Raw genomic sequence first — 16,737 nt, forward strand, 5'->3', positions numbered from 1 at the left:
CATCGGGTATCACAACATTTCAGCCACAAATGCACAACTGCTTGAAGGACAACAGGCAGAAGCCTGCTAAAACAAAGAAATGGGAAAGGATAAGTCCTCAGAGAGAAACAGCTGCCTAAAAAGCTATTTGACCCACAGCAGCACACCAAGGAAGCTAAACTCTCAACGTCTCACAATTCTTCGCTGCGTGTCCCTCACGCAGATTCCAGCTTGTCTGCAGCTCTGCCTGGAAACAAAACCCAGAAAGGCCCTTGTCTGACAACAGCTTCGAAATGTTTAAGCTCCTTTCCTTGGGTTTGTTTTGGTTTTTGAGTACAGTAATACACAAGCAAAGAATTCTTCAATTTCTTTCTATTTCTTTTTTTTTTAAGTACAGCTCCCATAAGCTTAAAAGTAAACGAGAGTGTTTTGCTTCCTGGGGTATGTAACTGGAACATTTTCCTAGCACCTAATAAAACATTGTTTGGTTGATACTAACCATTAAAATATGTGTTTCAAGTCATGTAATGTTCCCTGTGAAATTTGCCTTTTTGCTCCATGAAGAAAAAAAAAAGGGCACTGAAAAGAATCTTGCAGTCATAAGGATCTCACTTCTTTCATGGAAGTATCATTTTAAAAGCCTCACAACATGATCAAAGGGCTGTTGAGAACAGATGTTCCAGGCTTTACAAATTCCAGCAGAAGTATTTTTATGACATTTATCACAGCTAAATTCTTTCAGCCAATGTTTTTTCCCTGGGAGAAGCACACAGGCACTTTGCTGCTGGAGGAGTGTCCCCTCAGGCGCAGCCTGGGCTGCAGCTGCCGCCTCTCTCCTCCATCATCCCTCTCCAGCCACCGTGCAGGAGAGCCAAGTGGTTTCTCCAGTGGCCACACTGGCAGCCAGCCTCAAGCAACACTGGTCCTGCAGTTGCTGGCCATGGTGTTCCCTGATTCACCAGGGCAACTCGAGGTAGCACCTGTGTCACTGCAGTGCTCAGAGCAGCTGACTGTTCATATGGGCCCTCTTCTGGAAACCTCACTGCTCCACTCCACTGACACCAGACTATGGTCTCCCATGCCCTTCATAATGTTTCTTCTTGTTGACCATGACACACATCACCACCATGATTCAAGATAAGACCAGACCATCATTATCATGGCAAGTCCTGAGTAACATTATCCAACCCTGCAGCTAATCCTGCTTTGAGCCAGGGGCTGTACAAGAGGCCTGCAAGGTCCATTCTGCCTAAACCATTGGAGGACTGCAGATCTCAGGTAGGATTCATATGGAAATACCCTCAATCACATCAACATCCCAAGAAAACACCTTTGCTGGTCCCCTTCTCTCCCTATGGATATGGGAATTCTCTGCCTGTGCACAGGACCTAGCAGGATGCTTCCTTGGCTGTAGCAGAAGATGCTCAGTGCTACCTAGCTACAAAACTAGATGCAGGTGAGAGATGAGCAGGTAGCTAACATGTTGGAACTGCAGAGACCTGCTTGTTCTTGGGAGAGCAGCAATGAGTCCCCACTCCTGCAGGTGACCACAGATGTAGAGCATGCACATTTCAAGTGCAATTCAAATCCACTGAGAGCAAAGTTTCCAGGAAGTGTCTCTCTCCAAAGTTGCTCTGTATTCATCTTACCAGGAGCATCTCTGGTTGACAGAGAGCCTAAACACCCTGCAGTTCTAGGCAGTTTTGTGAGAGTGAGCTCTCTACCAGCACAATACAGATAACTACTCAAGAATCTGAAATATATAGTTTATCATCTGAAGAGTAGCATGAATTTTGGTACCAACAGAACCCCAAACCAAAAACCAACCTAGAAAAAAAAGCAGGATCTGAAACAACCAGCTCATTTCAGATTTCACATAGTCACAGAAGAGGTTGTGAAGAGGACCCCACAAGGACATCACTTCTCTAATATGTGCCCAGTTTAGTTTCACCTGTTTCCATGCACTCCCTTCCCAATTCCTGCAACCTGCTTGCACATCCTGTTTCACTATGACCATAAGCTTCTGCCCCACGGCAGCACTGCCTTCACTTCTCCTCATGAGGTGAGTTATCTAACAGTCAAAATGCAAGCACAAAAACCAGGCAAGTTACCCCTTGTGCTTGTCAGGGCATTGCCAGGACTCTGGCAGCTCTTCACCACGGGCATCAAGTCCCACCACAATGGCAAAGAGCGATAGGTCCACCATGAGTAATCCATTTGGAAGATAGGAAAGCAGCTTAGGAAAAAGCAGCACAAGACTGAGGAGATCTCCCAGAACATAGAAAGATGACAAAAAAAAAAACATGAGAGAAGAGAGACTTCAAGTTCCAGTGATGGAGAGGAGAATAGGGATGCTGGAGTGAGCACAGGTCTATAGAACCATAAGGACAACAGAGGGGGACAATCTGAAGCTGAAGGGTGCTGGAGGAGCAAACTCAGGCCGAGGGGTAGGGGAATGTGCAAAAAGCCACTGCAGCCAAAGCAATCACAAGCAACCACAGCGACAGTCTTCCTCTCACCACATGCTTGTGCTTTTCTTGATGGGCCTTAGTCTGAGGAATTCTTGTGCTGTCCAAAAAGCATTTGCATCTTCAGTACGAGGGTACAAATTCACAGTTTAAGTGCATACAGAATCTTTGCTCTCAAAATGCCTTCTGCTGGCACAAACACACACACATGGAGTCTTGCTGTGCCTGCAACAGGGCGTCCTGTAAGCGCACCCAGGCAGGTGCATGCACACAAAGAGGCGTGCGCTGACAGCTCATCTGGAAAGGGACTGTTCCCCTCCGTGTCCTCAGAAGGAGAACAGAGAGAAGGGGATCATGCAGTGCTGTCACACAGCCACACCGTGCCCCCCTGGCTCTAATGGCCGAGACAATCAGCGCCGACACCAAAGTGGTGTTCAGTACCTCTCTGGCCTGTGGGCACCTCGTCCCCACAGCACATGGCCACATCGCTGCCCGGGCTACAGCCAGCAGCTGGGGCATGAGGCTGAGCTGCCTCTGTCGTCAGCTGAGGGAGAAGAGCATCCTCAGAGCCTCGGACACCATGGAAGGATTTTAAAAGGGTGCTCCAGACAGAATCATAGAATCAAACAGGTTGAAGAGACCTCCAAGATCATCCAGTCCAACCTAGCACCCAGCCCCATCCAGTCAACCAGACCATGGCACTAAGTGCCTCAGCCAGGCTTTTCTTGAACACCTCCAGGGATGGTGACTCCACCACCTCCCTGGGCAGCCCATTCCAATGCCAATCACTCTCTTTGCCAGGAACTTCCTCCTAACATCCAGCCTAGACTTCCCCCAGCGTAACTTGAGACTGTGTCCCCTTGTTCTATTGCTGGTTGCCTGGCAGAAGAGACCAACCCCACCTGGCTACAACCTCCCTTCAGGTAGCTGTAGACAATGAGGTCCCCTCTGAGCCGCCTCTTCTGCAGGCTGCACACCCCTAGCTCCCTCAGCCTCTCCTCACAGGGTTTGTGTTCAGCACCAGAACTTAGTGAAATCACTCTGCTGAGTTAACATCACAACCCTGTTCTAGGCCTGAGTTTGTTTTGGTATCTCTGCTTCCCACCCAAGGAGAATTCACTGAGAGACTTTAAGAAACAGAAAAAGATTCTGACCAGTTTTGAGGACTTCTAATTTAGCCATTAAACCAGAAAAAACCCTCACCTCCTACAACATTTCCCACTTGTTTTTCCAAATAAAAATCATGTACAGGCTTAACTTGATAATAAATACACTCAAAAGCTGTCCTTGAGTAAAAGCTTTTGATAACAAATTGCCTGTGCTAACTGCTATTTTACTGGTGAGTTTTTTATTGTTGCTTAAGCGCTGCAATTATGCTAACAAGCCTGAGAGGATGGTACACTAAAGCATTGAATGTGACAGATATAATACAGGTATAAAATGTTCATCTTACCTGAAAATTGGAATCAAACAGCCTTATTAGTATTTATGGATATGGCATCTCCAACATGGTTCTTAAGAGGAATATCTACATGAGATCGATATTTCCAAATACAATCACAGAAGGAAACAGGTTGGAAGAGACCTCCAAGATCATCCAGGCCAACCTAGCACCCAGCCCTAGCCAGTCAACCAGACCATGGCACTAAGTGCCTCATCCAGGCTTTGCTTCAACACCTCCAGGGATGGCAGCTCCACCACCTCCCTGGGCAGCCCATCCCAATGACAATCTCTCTGCCAACAACTTCCTCCTAACATCCAGCCTAGACCTCCCCTGGCACAACTTCAGACTGTGTCCCCTTCTTCTGTTGCTAGTTGCAACCCCCACCTGGCCACAACCTCCCTTCAGGTAGTTGTAGACAGCAATGAGGTCCCCCCTGAGCCTCCTCTTCTGCAGGCTGCACACCCCCAGCCTCTCCTCACAGGGCTGTGCTCCAGGCCTCTCACCAGCTTCACTGCTCTTCTCTGGACATGTTATGGAGTATCCTTTGCAAATAATCTTTCCCTGATCAGTCCAAAAGGTCAGAATAATGAAAAATAATAAGAAGAATCTAAAATAAATAGACAAATAAACCCCCCCCACACACGAGGCTGGAAAAATCATCTCTGCCATTGGCACAATCCCTCAACTTATTAACTGTCCTTGCAATAATGTGAACTGCAATGCCTTGGATTTGATTGAATGAGATCAAAAGATCAGGGGGTGTACAGTAGAATGCATTTTGCTTTCAGGATTGGAGCAGATAGTTGCAGGAATTGAAAAGCTCAAGAGGGGGAATGGGGAAAGAAAGGAAAAAAGAAGGTGTACAAAAGTGGCTCCAGAAAGGCAGCCCTCATTTCTCTCAACATCTGCATTTTATAGAGCTCTTTGAAAGTTCCTATTCCCTTACCCCTGGGACACAAAAGCTTATCTCTGCTGAGCAGGAGATGATAACAAACAATAAGACAGTGGTATAACTCCAGGGGAGAGCGCAGTATTTGCTGACATTAAGGATGAAAGGTAAGTATTAGAGAAACTAAACGAATCCCAAACAAAGTCCAACTGCAGGCTGAAGAATTTCCCACTGAATTTAAATGTCTTAGGAGACACAAGAGGTATCTCCCTGTCTTTCTTAATTGGACCAAGGAAGATGAAGCACCTGAATGCGGTTCTTCTCACAATGATGGCTCAGAGGCTGCCTGAGCCCAGGCTAGATTTGTCATCCACAACTCCCACGAGAGTGAAGGAAAAGCAAGGGAACTAGATGAGAAGTAATCTTCAGGACATATTTTCAAGGCCCAGATGGCAGAGCAGTGTGTTTTAAATGCAGAAAGATCCTGCTGTGTTCAATATGAAGACAGGACAAAGGAAAACAAGAGAGAACAGCAACAGAAGAGTAGGGTGGGACAAAACAAAACACTCCTCCACTTCATCAGCCCCTGGAAACACAGCAGAAAAGTGATTTTTTGCTCCCTCTCTCTATGTTCCATCTGTTATTTCCATTGTGCTCAGTATACCTGTATTTGTAGCCCTGTGGTCTCATGTCTTAATAAAATAGGTGAGATTATCCACCTGAGAGTATGAGTAAAACCTTTACAGGGATCACAGAAGAGTCCCAGACTCCTGGACACTTGCTACAAAGGAACCAGAAATGATCCAACCTGCTGTTTTTGTCACAAGTTTACACTACATTCCAGTAAGAGAGGATTCAACTCCTTTTCCATAAGCTTACATCTCCCTCCAGAAGAACATCACCAGTCAGGTAACACAGATACCAAGCAGAAAGTTAATGGTAAAGTTGCAGAAGAACATCACCAGTCAGGCAACACAGATACCAAGCAGAAAGTTAATGGCAAAGTTGCAGAACAACATCACCAGTCAGGTAACACAGATACCAAGCAGAAAGTTAATGGCAAAGTTGCAGAACAACATCACCAGTCAGGTAACACAGATACCAAGCAGAAAGTTAATGGCAAAGTTGCAGAAGAACATCACCAGTCAGGTAACACAGATACCAAGCAGAGAGCTAATGACAAAACTCATCATCATATCAAGGAGTTCTTTCTGCACAGATACCCTGAGCTCAGTCTTTTACCAGTTTTGTATAAGGTTGTTAAGACAAGAATTCTGCATACACCCATTTCCAGCCACTGATGTGTTAGGAGGACTCTCCAGAAACCATCTAGTCCATTTCTCCACTACATGGAAGGATTAGTTTTCCTAAAAACATGACTGGTAGAGCTTTTCCAACTTGTTCTCAGACCTTTCCAATGAATGAAATTTCCTAACTTCCTTGGGTAATCTGCTCTAGCATTCATAGAATCACAGAATTAACCAGGTTGGAAGAGACCTCCAAGATCATCCAGTCCAACCTAGCACCCAGCCCTAGCCAGTCAACTACACCATGGCACTAAGTGCCTCAGCCAGGCTTTGCTTGAACACCTCCAGGGATGGTGACTCCACCACCTCCCTGGGCAGCCCATTCCAATGCCAATCACTCTGTCTGACAACAATTTCCTCCTAACATCCAGCCTAGACCTCTCCCAGCACAACTTGAGACTGTGTCCCCTTGTTCTATTGCTGGTTGCTTGGGAGAAGAGACCAACCCCACCTGGCTACAATGTCACTTCAGGTAGTTGTAGACAGCAGTGAGGGCACCCCTGAGCCTCCTCCTCTCCAGGCTAAACACCCCCAGCTCCCTCAGCCTCTCCTCATAGGGTCTGTGTTCCAGGCCCCTCACCAGTTTTGTCGCCCTTCTCTGGACACAGATATTCTTAATGCAGCAGATTGTTTATTAATGTCTCCTCTAAATTTCTCTTGCTGTAACTTAAGCTCACAATTTGTCCTCTTCACAGTGGGTAGATTCACAACAAGTTTAGTTTCCAAAAACTCCAGGCTGAGGCACCAGTGTGGCTGGCCCTCTTTTTGCTATTCTGCCTCTCCTCAAAGCATATTTGATATCCTGTGCCTCTGCATGTGTATTTCTTTTCTTACCCCAAGAGAATAGGCAGTTAGGGTGTCACAAGGCTGTTTCAGAAGAAGATGCTCACATCCAAGAGCTGATGCATTCAGGCACTCCCAGTTACAAAGTACTCTGAAACAAGAGAAAGAGAAGTTTTATCTTTAGGATGATGGGTTCAGTAGTAAGGTCAGCTCAACAACTCTGAAGTGCAATTTCTTCCATTTAACACTCAAACAGATCTTCAAAGGCAACATCAAAAACTGTAGATTCAACATGCACCACCACTCAGATTTGCACCCATCTTCTCTGACAAGCACCTTAGGGGCTTGGTGAATCTGTGTTCTAGGAACCAAAGTGCTCACTGACTTGTATTACCCAGCACACAACCAAAATCAAATGGCTCTAACTCTAAAGCTTTATTTGCTGCTGAAGAGGACAAATCTTGATGTTGCTGCTGGTGACTTTATCTCTAGTGTCACTGAAACCAACAGAGGCAAAACTTCCAGTCCACTCTGAGATTTGAATGTGTGTAATTATGGGATAGACCCAGAGGAGAAAAATGGAGTCTGATGAAAGACTGAGTAACGTTTGTGTTCACAACACCTGCCTTACCTCCCGATCTTCAGAGTCATAGAATCAGCCAGGTTGGAAGAGATCTCCAAGATCATCAAGTCCAACCTAGCACCCAGCCCTATCCAATCAACCAGACCACGGCACTAAGTGCCTCATCCAGGCTTTTCTTGAAGACCTCCAGGGACAATGCCTCCACCACCTCCCTGGGCAGCCCATTCCAATGGGAAATCACTCTCTCTGTGAAGAACTTCCTCCTAACATCCAGCCTACAGAAGGCTAAAGAGGAACATTTGCACCAATAATGCCCACACAGCAGCACCCAGAAGCTGAGGGGACTGAGCAATAAATGCTTGTTACTAAAGATGAAGAACTCAAAGTAATCACAACATGTATGATGGCCAAATAAAAGACTTTAAATCCCTGTCCATCTTTAAAAGTAGCTCCAAGGCCTTCAGCAAGATCATCTGCAGCATCAGAAATGTCACCTTCCTAAACACTGGTGAGGTAAAGATGTCTAAGTGAGGGATAGAGACACAAGAAGTGCTTCCACCAAGAAAATACCCTCATTTCTACAGCTGAATTCCAACAGCTGTTGAAAACCATGGAGTAGCATTGAATGGCAGTGCAGGACAGGCAGCCAAGACAACTACCACATGCAATTGAAACTGCCAAGGGATTAAGTTAGGTCAGATGTAATTACACAAACTGGAACCTGGCCAGGGCACTGGCTGGTTTAAGAAAATTAAAAGAGGTGTTCAGAAGTTTCAGAGATGGAGTCCTCCTTCTGTTAATTGTTTGGTGAGTCAGTTGCTGAAGTCTTAGTTGTCTGGGAGGCTGTGTGAAAAAGGGGGGGAAATGAGGCATAGACTTGAAAGGCGTTAGAAGCGATTAGCAAAAGCCTTTGTTCTCCACAGCAATCCCTGCTGCAGTAGTGCACCAAAGCCTTTCATGTTCCTGCTGAAAAGTGGCCTCAGCTCCTTTGATACTTTGGGGAGGAAGTGTTTAAATTTACAAATACCCCACTGTCAGGAGTGACAGGCAACAGTCGAGGAACTTCTGCATAACCCACACAGAACACCTCTAGCTCTGAACCCAGCTCTCAGGCAGGCAGTGCCCCTGCCAAAGAGGAATGCAAACAAGAACCAATAACACATGGAAGCTCACTGAGATTTGGAGCAATGGCTACTCTGCTTGCTAGTCATGTATGAAAGCCAAGAGAGGTGGAAAAGGAGGTCGCAACTTTGGGGGAGAGTGGCTTCCATATCTTCTTTCAGGTTGCAGAAGATAAGGAGTATGCAAAGCAGGCAATGGGAACAAGACCAGAAAGAATGCTTGGTCTAACAGCAGAGAATCACAGAACCAACCAGGTTGAAGAGACCTCCAAGATCATCCAGGCCAACCTATCCCCCAGCCCTAGCCAGTCAACCAGACCATGGCACTAAGTGCCTCATCCAGGCTTTTCCTGAACACTTCCAGGCACGGTGACTCCACCACCTCCCTGGGCAGCCCATTCCAATGCCAATCACTCTCTCTGCCAACAACTTCCTCCTAACATCCAGCCTAGACCTGCCCTGGCACAACTTGACACTCTGTCCTCTTCTTCTGTGGCTGGTTACCTGGGAGAAAAGACCAACCCCACCTGGCTACAGCCTCCCTTCAGGTAGTTGTAGACAGCAATGAGCTCTGCCCTGAGCCTCCTCTTCTGCAGGCTGCACACCCCCAGCTCCCTCAGCCTCTCCTCACAGGGCTGTGCTCCAGGCCCCTCACCAGCTTTGTCACCTTTCTCTGGACACCTTCCAGCACCTCAACATCTCTCTTGAATTGAGGAGCCCAGAACTGGACACAGTACACAGGATGTGGCCTGATCAGTGCTGAGTACAGGGGAAGAATAACCTCCCTTGTCCTACTGGCCACACTGCTCCTGATACAGGCCAGGATGCCACTGGCATCCAGATTCTGTTTATGTCTCTGTCACATATCTCCTGAACAATAAAACTAAAGTCATACATAATTTTTCCCCCAGACATTTAGTGCAGTGTTTTTTCCTGCCTCACTAAAGACACATGATCACCCAGAAGTGACAAGAACTAGTGGCCACACACAGAGATTCTCTAATTGAGACTTGTGCTATAACCATGTACAGCGCTGCAAAACATGAAGTGTTGTGAAAAACCAGGCCTTGGAAGCCTCAGTTTTGGCACCTGAAGGTGCCTCTGCTACCTCTGCATCTGAAAATCATCATTAGAGACACATTCATTACTGTCTTCAAAACAGTTGGATGCAACAGTAAAAGCACTGCAGAATTGGAGGTTAACCTTTTTGAGTAGCTTGTTCAGTGAAACGTTCACATGATACATATTAACTAAGCCTTTTTTTTTACTTAATGTGGAAAAAAAAACAACCAAGACACAACAAACCAACCAGAAAGATTCAGTAAGTATCTCCTCAACAAGTGCTGTACACCCAGCATGTTGAGTGACATGATTTCTTCTCGAAGCAACAGCAGGTGAACACCCAAGTGAGGCCTCTGCCACATTGATTCCATGCACTTTGGCATGTTTGGTTGTTGCTTGACTTCTCTTTATGTGGATCAGTCAACAGGGACAAGTTCTTGTAAGGCAACTGCTACCACAGCACACCTTGCTCCAGCCCAGCAACACCTCCTCCAATGGCTTTGTAATGAGCAGGGTAAGAACTAAGAGCACATGAGGAAGTCTGTGATGTTTTGCCATGGGGTGCAAAAAACAATGGCAAGATGCTCTGGAGCCCTCAACAAAGGAAGGACTTGGTCCTGATGGAGCAGGTCCAGAAGAGAGCCATGACAGTGATCAGGGGGTTGGAACAGCTCTGCTACAAAGACAGATGAGAGAGTTTGGGTTGGTCAGCCCAGAGAAGAAAAGGCTCTGGGACGACTTAATAACAGCCTTCCACTACCTGAAGGGGTCTACAAGAAGGATGGAGAGAGACTGTTTACAAAGGCCTGTAGGGACAGGAGAAGGGGCAATGGTTTCAAACTAGAGAAGAGCAGATTTAGATGGGATGTTAGCAATGAGTTCTTTACCAAGCAGGTAGTGGAACACTTTGCCCAGGGAAGTAGTTGAGGCCCCTTCCCTGGAGATATTCAAGGTGAGGCTCAACAAGACTCTGGGCAGCCTGATCTAGCTGAGAATGCCCCTACTTACTGCAGAAGGGGTTGGGCTCAATGACTTCTGGAGGTCCCTTCCAAACCATTCTGTGATTCCAACTGTGGAAAAAGGCTGCAGTGTCTGACCACATGCAAGCAGTTGCTCTTCCAAAGTGTACTCAGAGGCTCCTCCAGATAGCAAAGCTACAAATGCCCCAAACCTTTCATTTCTGACACTCCACTGAGAAGACAAGGCATTTCCTTGGAGCCCACAAAGATGGCAAGGACACACGTTTCTTCTATGAAATAGAGCAAAACAGTACTGCAGTTCTACCCATTCTTCCCTAAAGCCTTTCAACCAGCTGCATCTGAAGCAGCTCCTCTCCTTTAGCTGGACAGACTGGCAAAAAGGTTTGGACAGAAGCAAAACCTAGTGTGGAAAACCAAAGCCAAACTGGTAGGAGTCAGAAAAGCTTATTGGCAGCACTACTGCAAAGCTTTTTGAGTTTAAAACATTCAGCAAGGTCAACACAGAGCATGTAGCTCCCTCCAGACCTGTACATGCCTCAGGCACCAACATTAAGGCAGCTACCTCACCTGAGCTGGGTCTCTGCAACAGAGCCACCAGCAGCTCCCACTCCTAAGCACCCTAAGGAGCAAAAGGTGAGGAGGAAGATGCCTAACAACAACGTCATTGCTCTGAACAGCAGCATGCCCCACGCCTTGGAGACTGGATGAAAAGCCATGTAGTGCACTGACACTGCAAGGGGCACACCCTCACTGCAGCCACGGGCAGGGACCATGGAAGGGAAGGGGGAAGCACAGCACTGGTGCTACACAGACCACAAGGGATGCATTTTCCAGTATGATGGCACACAGCAAGCCAAGCCACAGAGCACATACTGGGGAGAGCAGCCCAAAGGGTTTCATGCTGAAGAGGGACCTGTTGCTGAGAAGAGATGGTGGTGAGGGCGGCTGGAGCACAGGGGGAGGTCTCCCTGCAGTGATTAGCTGAAACCAAAAATGGCCTCTAGCACCTAGAACAAAGCACAAGGAATCAGCATGGAAAGGACTAGTGCCAGACAGTAGCCCAGACAGAGTCAAGGCTGTTACTCAATTTCTTTTTGCCTAGGTTACTTTTTGTTGAAAAGAAGTTTCTGTATGCAGGGACATCCTGTTCACTGTATTAAATTAAAGGGATGATTCAAGAGGGAACAGCTTTCAGTAGGCGGGGGGGGGGAAATCAATTTCAGGTTGCTATGGACAACTGGGCTGTCTCCTGTAGAACTAAATTGGATTCAGCTCCACAAACCTGAATGCTAAACATTCCCTGGAATACAACACAAATAAGCTCTCTAAATAAATAAATACAATAAAGCACAGCCTTATGTCATCTCCCAGCTTTTTCTGCTGATCTAAGGACATCCTCAAAGCTGCTAATTACTGCAGAGTACAGGACTGGAGCTTTGGCTCAGCAGTGGCTTTCTGACTGCCAGCTCAACATCAGTGCTGCCTTACAGGGGAAAAGATAGTTAGTGGCAGGGTGGCATTTGGTAAAATGAACCAGAGCAGTGTCTAAATTCACGTCACTCTGGGCTCTTTTATGTCCTCTGGGCTTGCAGCAGGATCTCAACCAATGTTCTGCTGATCCACACTCCTCTGGAGTTCATCTAGCAAGGGTTGGAGAAAGCTCAACCTGGGGCTACCAAGCACATTCTAGCTGATGCTGGATGTGATAGTTTAACCTGTCCATGGTGCCTCAAAAGCCTGAAGAGAAACATCATTGTCTGACCTGTGGTGACAGTAGTCAGGTAGGAACCTCACATGGAGGGCCCACCAGGGACAACAAAGTGGCCTTAGTTTGACAGCTTTCCTCTCCCTGTATCTTGCACTGAAATAATTTCAAGCAGATTTTTAAACACCATCCACACTCCCTGCAGCAAGTAAAGATGTGTAAACACAGCACCACATCACTTCCACGCTTCAAGGACATTCTCCTCCAACACAGCCTCCATCATTTGCAGCCCAGAGCAACGCACCGAGACCTCATCTGCAAACCACAGATCCACCAGTCCTGGGCAAAGGCAGTGTGGAGTTATGGTAGCCCAAGGAGCCTCACTGCTCCTCCGTGCCCAGCACACTAATGGCTGCAGTTGTTGGGAGCCCAGGGGAGCTGGCAGTGACTTTTAAGAAAGCAGAGGCACAATCTGGCAAAGCTCAGAGCCAGAGGCCAGAAGCTGCACCAAGCTTCTCATAGGTTGGAAGGAAGAAAATGAAATCAAGACTGGGGAGGGAGAGATGGAACTGATGCCTCAAGAAGTAAGGGAATTGGGCAAGGGACGATTGTGCTCCACATGTGTGAGCACCTGCTGTGGCATGTCCTCCAGCACAACGCCAGGCTGGAGACACATAGTCAGTTATGGTCCTGGAGTCACACTGAGCTCAGCAGCAGCCACTCCTGCATCACAGACAGGCCCAGGGGATGGATGTCAGCTCATCACAGTAGCCTGCTGAGAAAATGAAGGGTAAGAGCTGGATGTCAAAGTCCAAACCCCTGGTCAGAGAGGAGATGAGGCATCTGATTTTGTAACCTTCCCCAACAGCTGTTGAGCCATCAAATAAATAAATCTGTTTAGATCAATCTCTCCATCAAGACAACAGGAAACATTCCCATACCCTGATACTATAAGTCTTAATTTTATGGAGTAGTTGATGTTTTTTCCAATGAAATGTGCCATTAAAATATAAGATTTTATTAGCAAAATCAATGATGTATGCAGAGACAGTCCCTTGTGGCCTTAAAAAACAACAACCCTATGAATAATTAGAAAACTGATAGCAATAGGGAACATTGTGCAATTATTGCAGCTGGTTTACAGGATTCTCCAGTAATGACAGCCTCTGCTTCTGGTAAGACACCTTAAAGCAGCACCACAAAAACAAAGACAAAGCAACTGAAGCACATCATTTCCCTGCACTTAGAGGGTATAAACATGCTGCTTGATTTGCATTTATTAAAGTGACTTCTTTTTTTTTCCCTCCAGCAAGAAGATAACATTCTGGAAAAAAATATTTACAGGCACTTTTACCAAGCACCTGACTCTTTCTCCTCCATAATTTCCTGTGTTCTGTTGCACCAGAAAAGCAACGAGGAAAGATTTATTCCCATTTAAACCTAGCAGAAATGGAAGCAAGAAAGAAAGGCTGTGACCCTTCAGCATCCACAAAGCTCATGATGCCCTTAACCATGCACACAGGTCAGGTACCTGCAGCAGTCAAAAGCCTTCTGCAAGCAGCACACCCACTAGAGACACAGGACTAGAATCCTGACACCCATTTCTCCCAACAGGCTCATCAGTTTCCCATGATGACCAGCCACAATGCTCAACCTTCACCCAGGTTAGCACTCACCACAGGATGCTGAGTGTACCTAATCTCAGCCTGCCAATCTCCTGTTCTCAGCTGGTAGCCATCATCCACCTCAATTTCATAATGGGCTCAGATACTCAAAACACAGAGGCATCCTAGATCAAACATTCACCAAGCCCACTGCTCAGCTTCTCAGGGACCTCAAGCTAACACACAAAGAGCATCATTAAGTCTTATCCAAGTGCTGAAGAATGCACTTATATGGTGTCAACAAGCAACACTTGCCAGTTCTAGCCCAAATGTTACCCCTAGCATCCATAGCTATCTATTCACAAGAGCCTAAGGACCACTTAGAAGGAAAAATGAAACGTCTCTACTCTACCTGGCTTTAAACAAACCTTTGGATGTGCATGTGAATGGATACAGAAAGAGTAACAAGAATACTCAACAGATGTTTTCATTAGCATAAATTAGCCATTTGTTTATCTTCCTTCTACTATCAAACTCCTCTGTTATCCTAGCTGGATAATTTATAGTGCTTGTTGCAAAGATGCATTCTCTGAGAACCAAGACAACACACTTGGTAATGTACAAGTTCAGAGAGCTGAGCCTTCCATGACCTGTAAGCAGATTGCTGCTACTTCCTTGCATGTATAAAAGGGCTTTGCCTTCATGCAATGCAGGAGCTTGTCATCATGAAACACTCTCCTATTACAACATGGCCCAGAGGAGCTACTATTTTGGGTCCTAATAATGTGCTGGGTTTACAGGCAAGAAAGAAGGCAAGTAACGTGGAACAACCCAGCTGTCAAGCAAAGAAACAGATGGGATCCTCACAAAGCTACACAGATTGCCTCAGTCAAGTGCTGTCACAGCCCATCCTCAAGATGGGAAAGCACAGTGCAGGAGCTAGATGAAAGGAGCTTGTGAAATTAAGTAGCATCATTACCTCCACAAGGCCTGTAAAGAGACAATAGAGAATTGCTTTCCAGGCACTCTGATCCCGAGGCAATAAAACATGACTCGAAGTTGTTAGGCTGTCCTGTTCCCTGCTAGAAATGCCTTTTGGCTGAGTGACAATTGCCCAGTTCTCCCACATCCCACAAAACCAAGAGAGCATCCACAGAAAGACGCACCAGGAAGCACAGGTTGCATCTGTGGTCTTGTAAAAGCTCTCCCTTCAGCAGCAAGAGCAAACAGGGCTGGCTGGAGGTGTCTCTGCTAGCATGGCCCTAGGTGCTGGCAGGCAGGCAGCCTGCCCAAGCAGAGGCAGCGCTGTGATTAACTCTGCTGTGGCTTCCAGTCCACATTTTGGCTTCAAAAGAATCTAGGAAACCACAATACCTGCCATGGCAGTTCACCTTTTGTGTTGAAGGAGATGCTTTTGCACACCACAAGCCAGTGGCAAACCAGGAAAGATGATGGACTGGCCTTCCTCATTCATACCCTCCAGGAGATTCTAAACCTAAGGTAACAAACCAGAGCTCTGGCAAGCTTTGGAAGCAGACTTATAGCTATCAAGGCTTGTATCACAGCCTGTGCTGTGCACTGACTGAGCCACTGAGTGCACCCAGCCATTCATGCCCATAATTACTCAAGCAATGCAAGCTGCATGCAGAGGGAAGGCTGAAGCCAGATTATGAATGAAGCACCAGGATCGATTCCCTAACCTCTGCCTCCCACTAACAGGAAGATGCTATTCAGGGAACATATAATTTAAAGGCAGAGGCTAATGATGAATCAGATTGATTTTTAGGCCAAGAAAATAAATGCAATTGCAACCTACCTGCTTGCAGTTTGCCAAATCACAGCAAATTTCAGGACAATTTGGCCTCCTGTTCCCTTCCTGATCCCAGTTCCTTTACCTCCTCTGCCCCACACCAACAGAAGAAAAAAGTCCTCACAGAAACAAAACTCCTTCACACAAGACAAGTGTTACCCAGAGCCAGCTCAACACTGGCTTCATTCTGCCTGCTAAACATCGCAGAGCCTGAACTAATGGATGTACACAGAGTCCACTTTCCAGGGAAAAGCAAATTCCCAGCTTGCAGCTGGGAGGAATGCATTGCATGTCTGGCATTCACACTGAGCACTCTTTTCCTCTTCCTTTTTGTTTGGTCATATAAGGAGCTGCGCACAGCAAGCTAGGCTGGACAGCTCAGCTCTGTGTGCTCAGTGCCCTTAGACTTCAGTCTCCCTTTGTCTTTACTGGAAATCCAATCAATGCACCTAGAAAGGAAAAGGCCAGTGCATACACCACTGCTGTGCTAGGCCTGATAGGCTCAAATAGGCTTAGACATGTCTTGCCTAAGCATGGTTTTCTGCTCCACCAGAGAGGCAAGCGTGGGAAACACACACAAAAGAACCCAGAGCCACTGAGTCTGGCCTGCCCAGGGTCCTGTGGTAAGGTGCACACACTTAGCTTATGCCTGCCTAGTGCAAGGTCCGTGCTTTTCCCACATTAGGGAACAGTGAGCCTATGGCTTTGCCTAATACGGTAAGGTTTGGCTAACTGCCATCCTGATTGGCTATTCTGTGTCCAAAGGGCAATTCATCTCAGCCCACATGGATAAAAGGAGATATGCAGGTAAACAACCTGCTTTTGCTTCCCTGTTCTCTCTGCTGTGCCCAGCCCTGCTGCTATTGCACACTGCCTTATTGCTTGCCTGCTAAACTCCACTGCCGCGAGTTATCAGGAGCAGACCCTGGACATCTGCACATGCTCTGCCTGTGTGGCCAGTGTGACATGGTGCTGAGACTGCACAACATCTGCCTCTGCACC

The 16,737-nt window shown here is 46.7% G+C and overlaps 1 protein-coding gene across 14 annotated transcripts in view; it reads right to left on the reverse strand.

The window, feature by feature from the left end:
- Nucleotides 1-16,737, reverse strand: part of LPP (LIM domain containing preferred translocation partner in lipoma) — a 371,586-nt gene that overhangs the window by 297,785 nt on the left and 57,064 nt on the right. For 13 of the 14 annotated variants that reach the window (XR_010307209.1, XR_010307210.1, XR_010307211.1 and 10 more), the window contains one exon: nucleotides 6,922-7,021. The gene's annotated coding sequence lies outside the window, so the exon portion shown is untranslated. Of the gene's footprint in view, nucleotides 1-6,698; nucleotides 7,022-16,737 lie in introns of those variants that run through there. The other variant, XR_010307212.1, reaches the window with a different exon arrangement.

Source organism: Pogoniulus pusillus, chromosome 26 (assembly GCF_015220805.1).
Source record: "Pogoniulus pusillus isolate bPogPus1 chromosome 26, bPogPus1.pri, whole genome shotgun sequence".
Taxonomy (NCBI): domain Eukaryota; kingdom Metazoa; phylum Chordata; class Aves; order Piciformes; family Lybiidae; genus Pogoniulus; species Pogoniulus pusillus.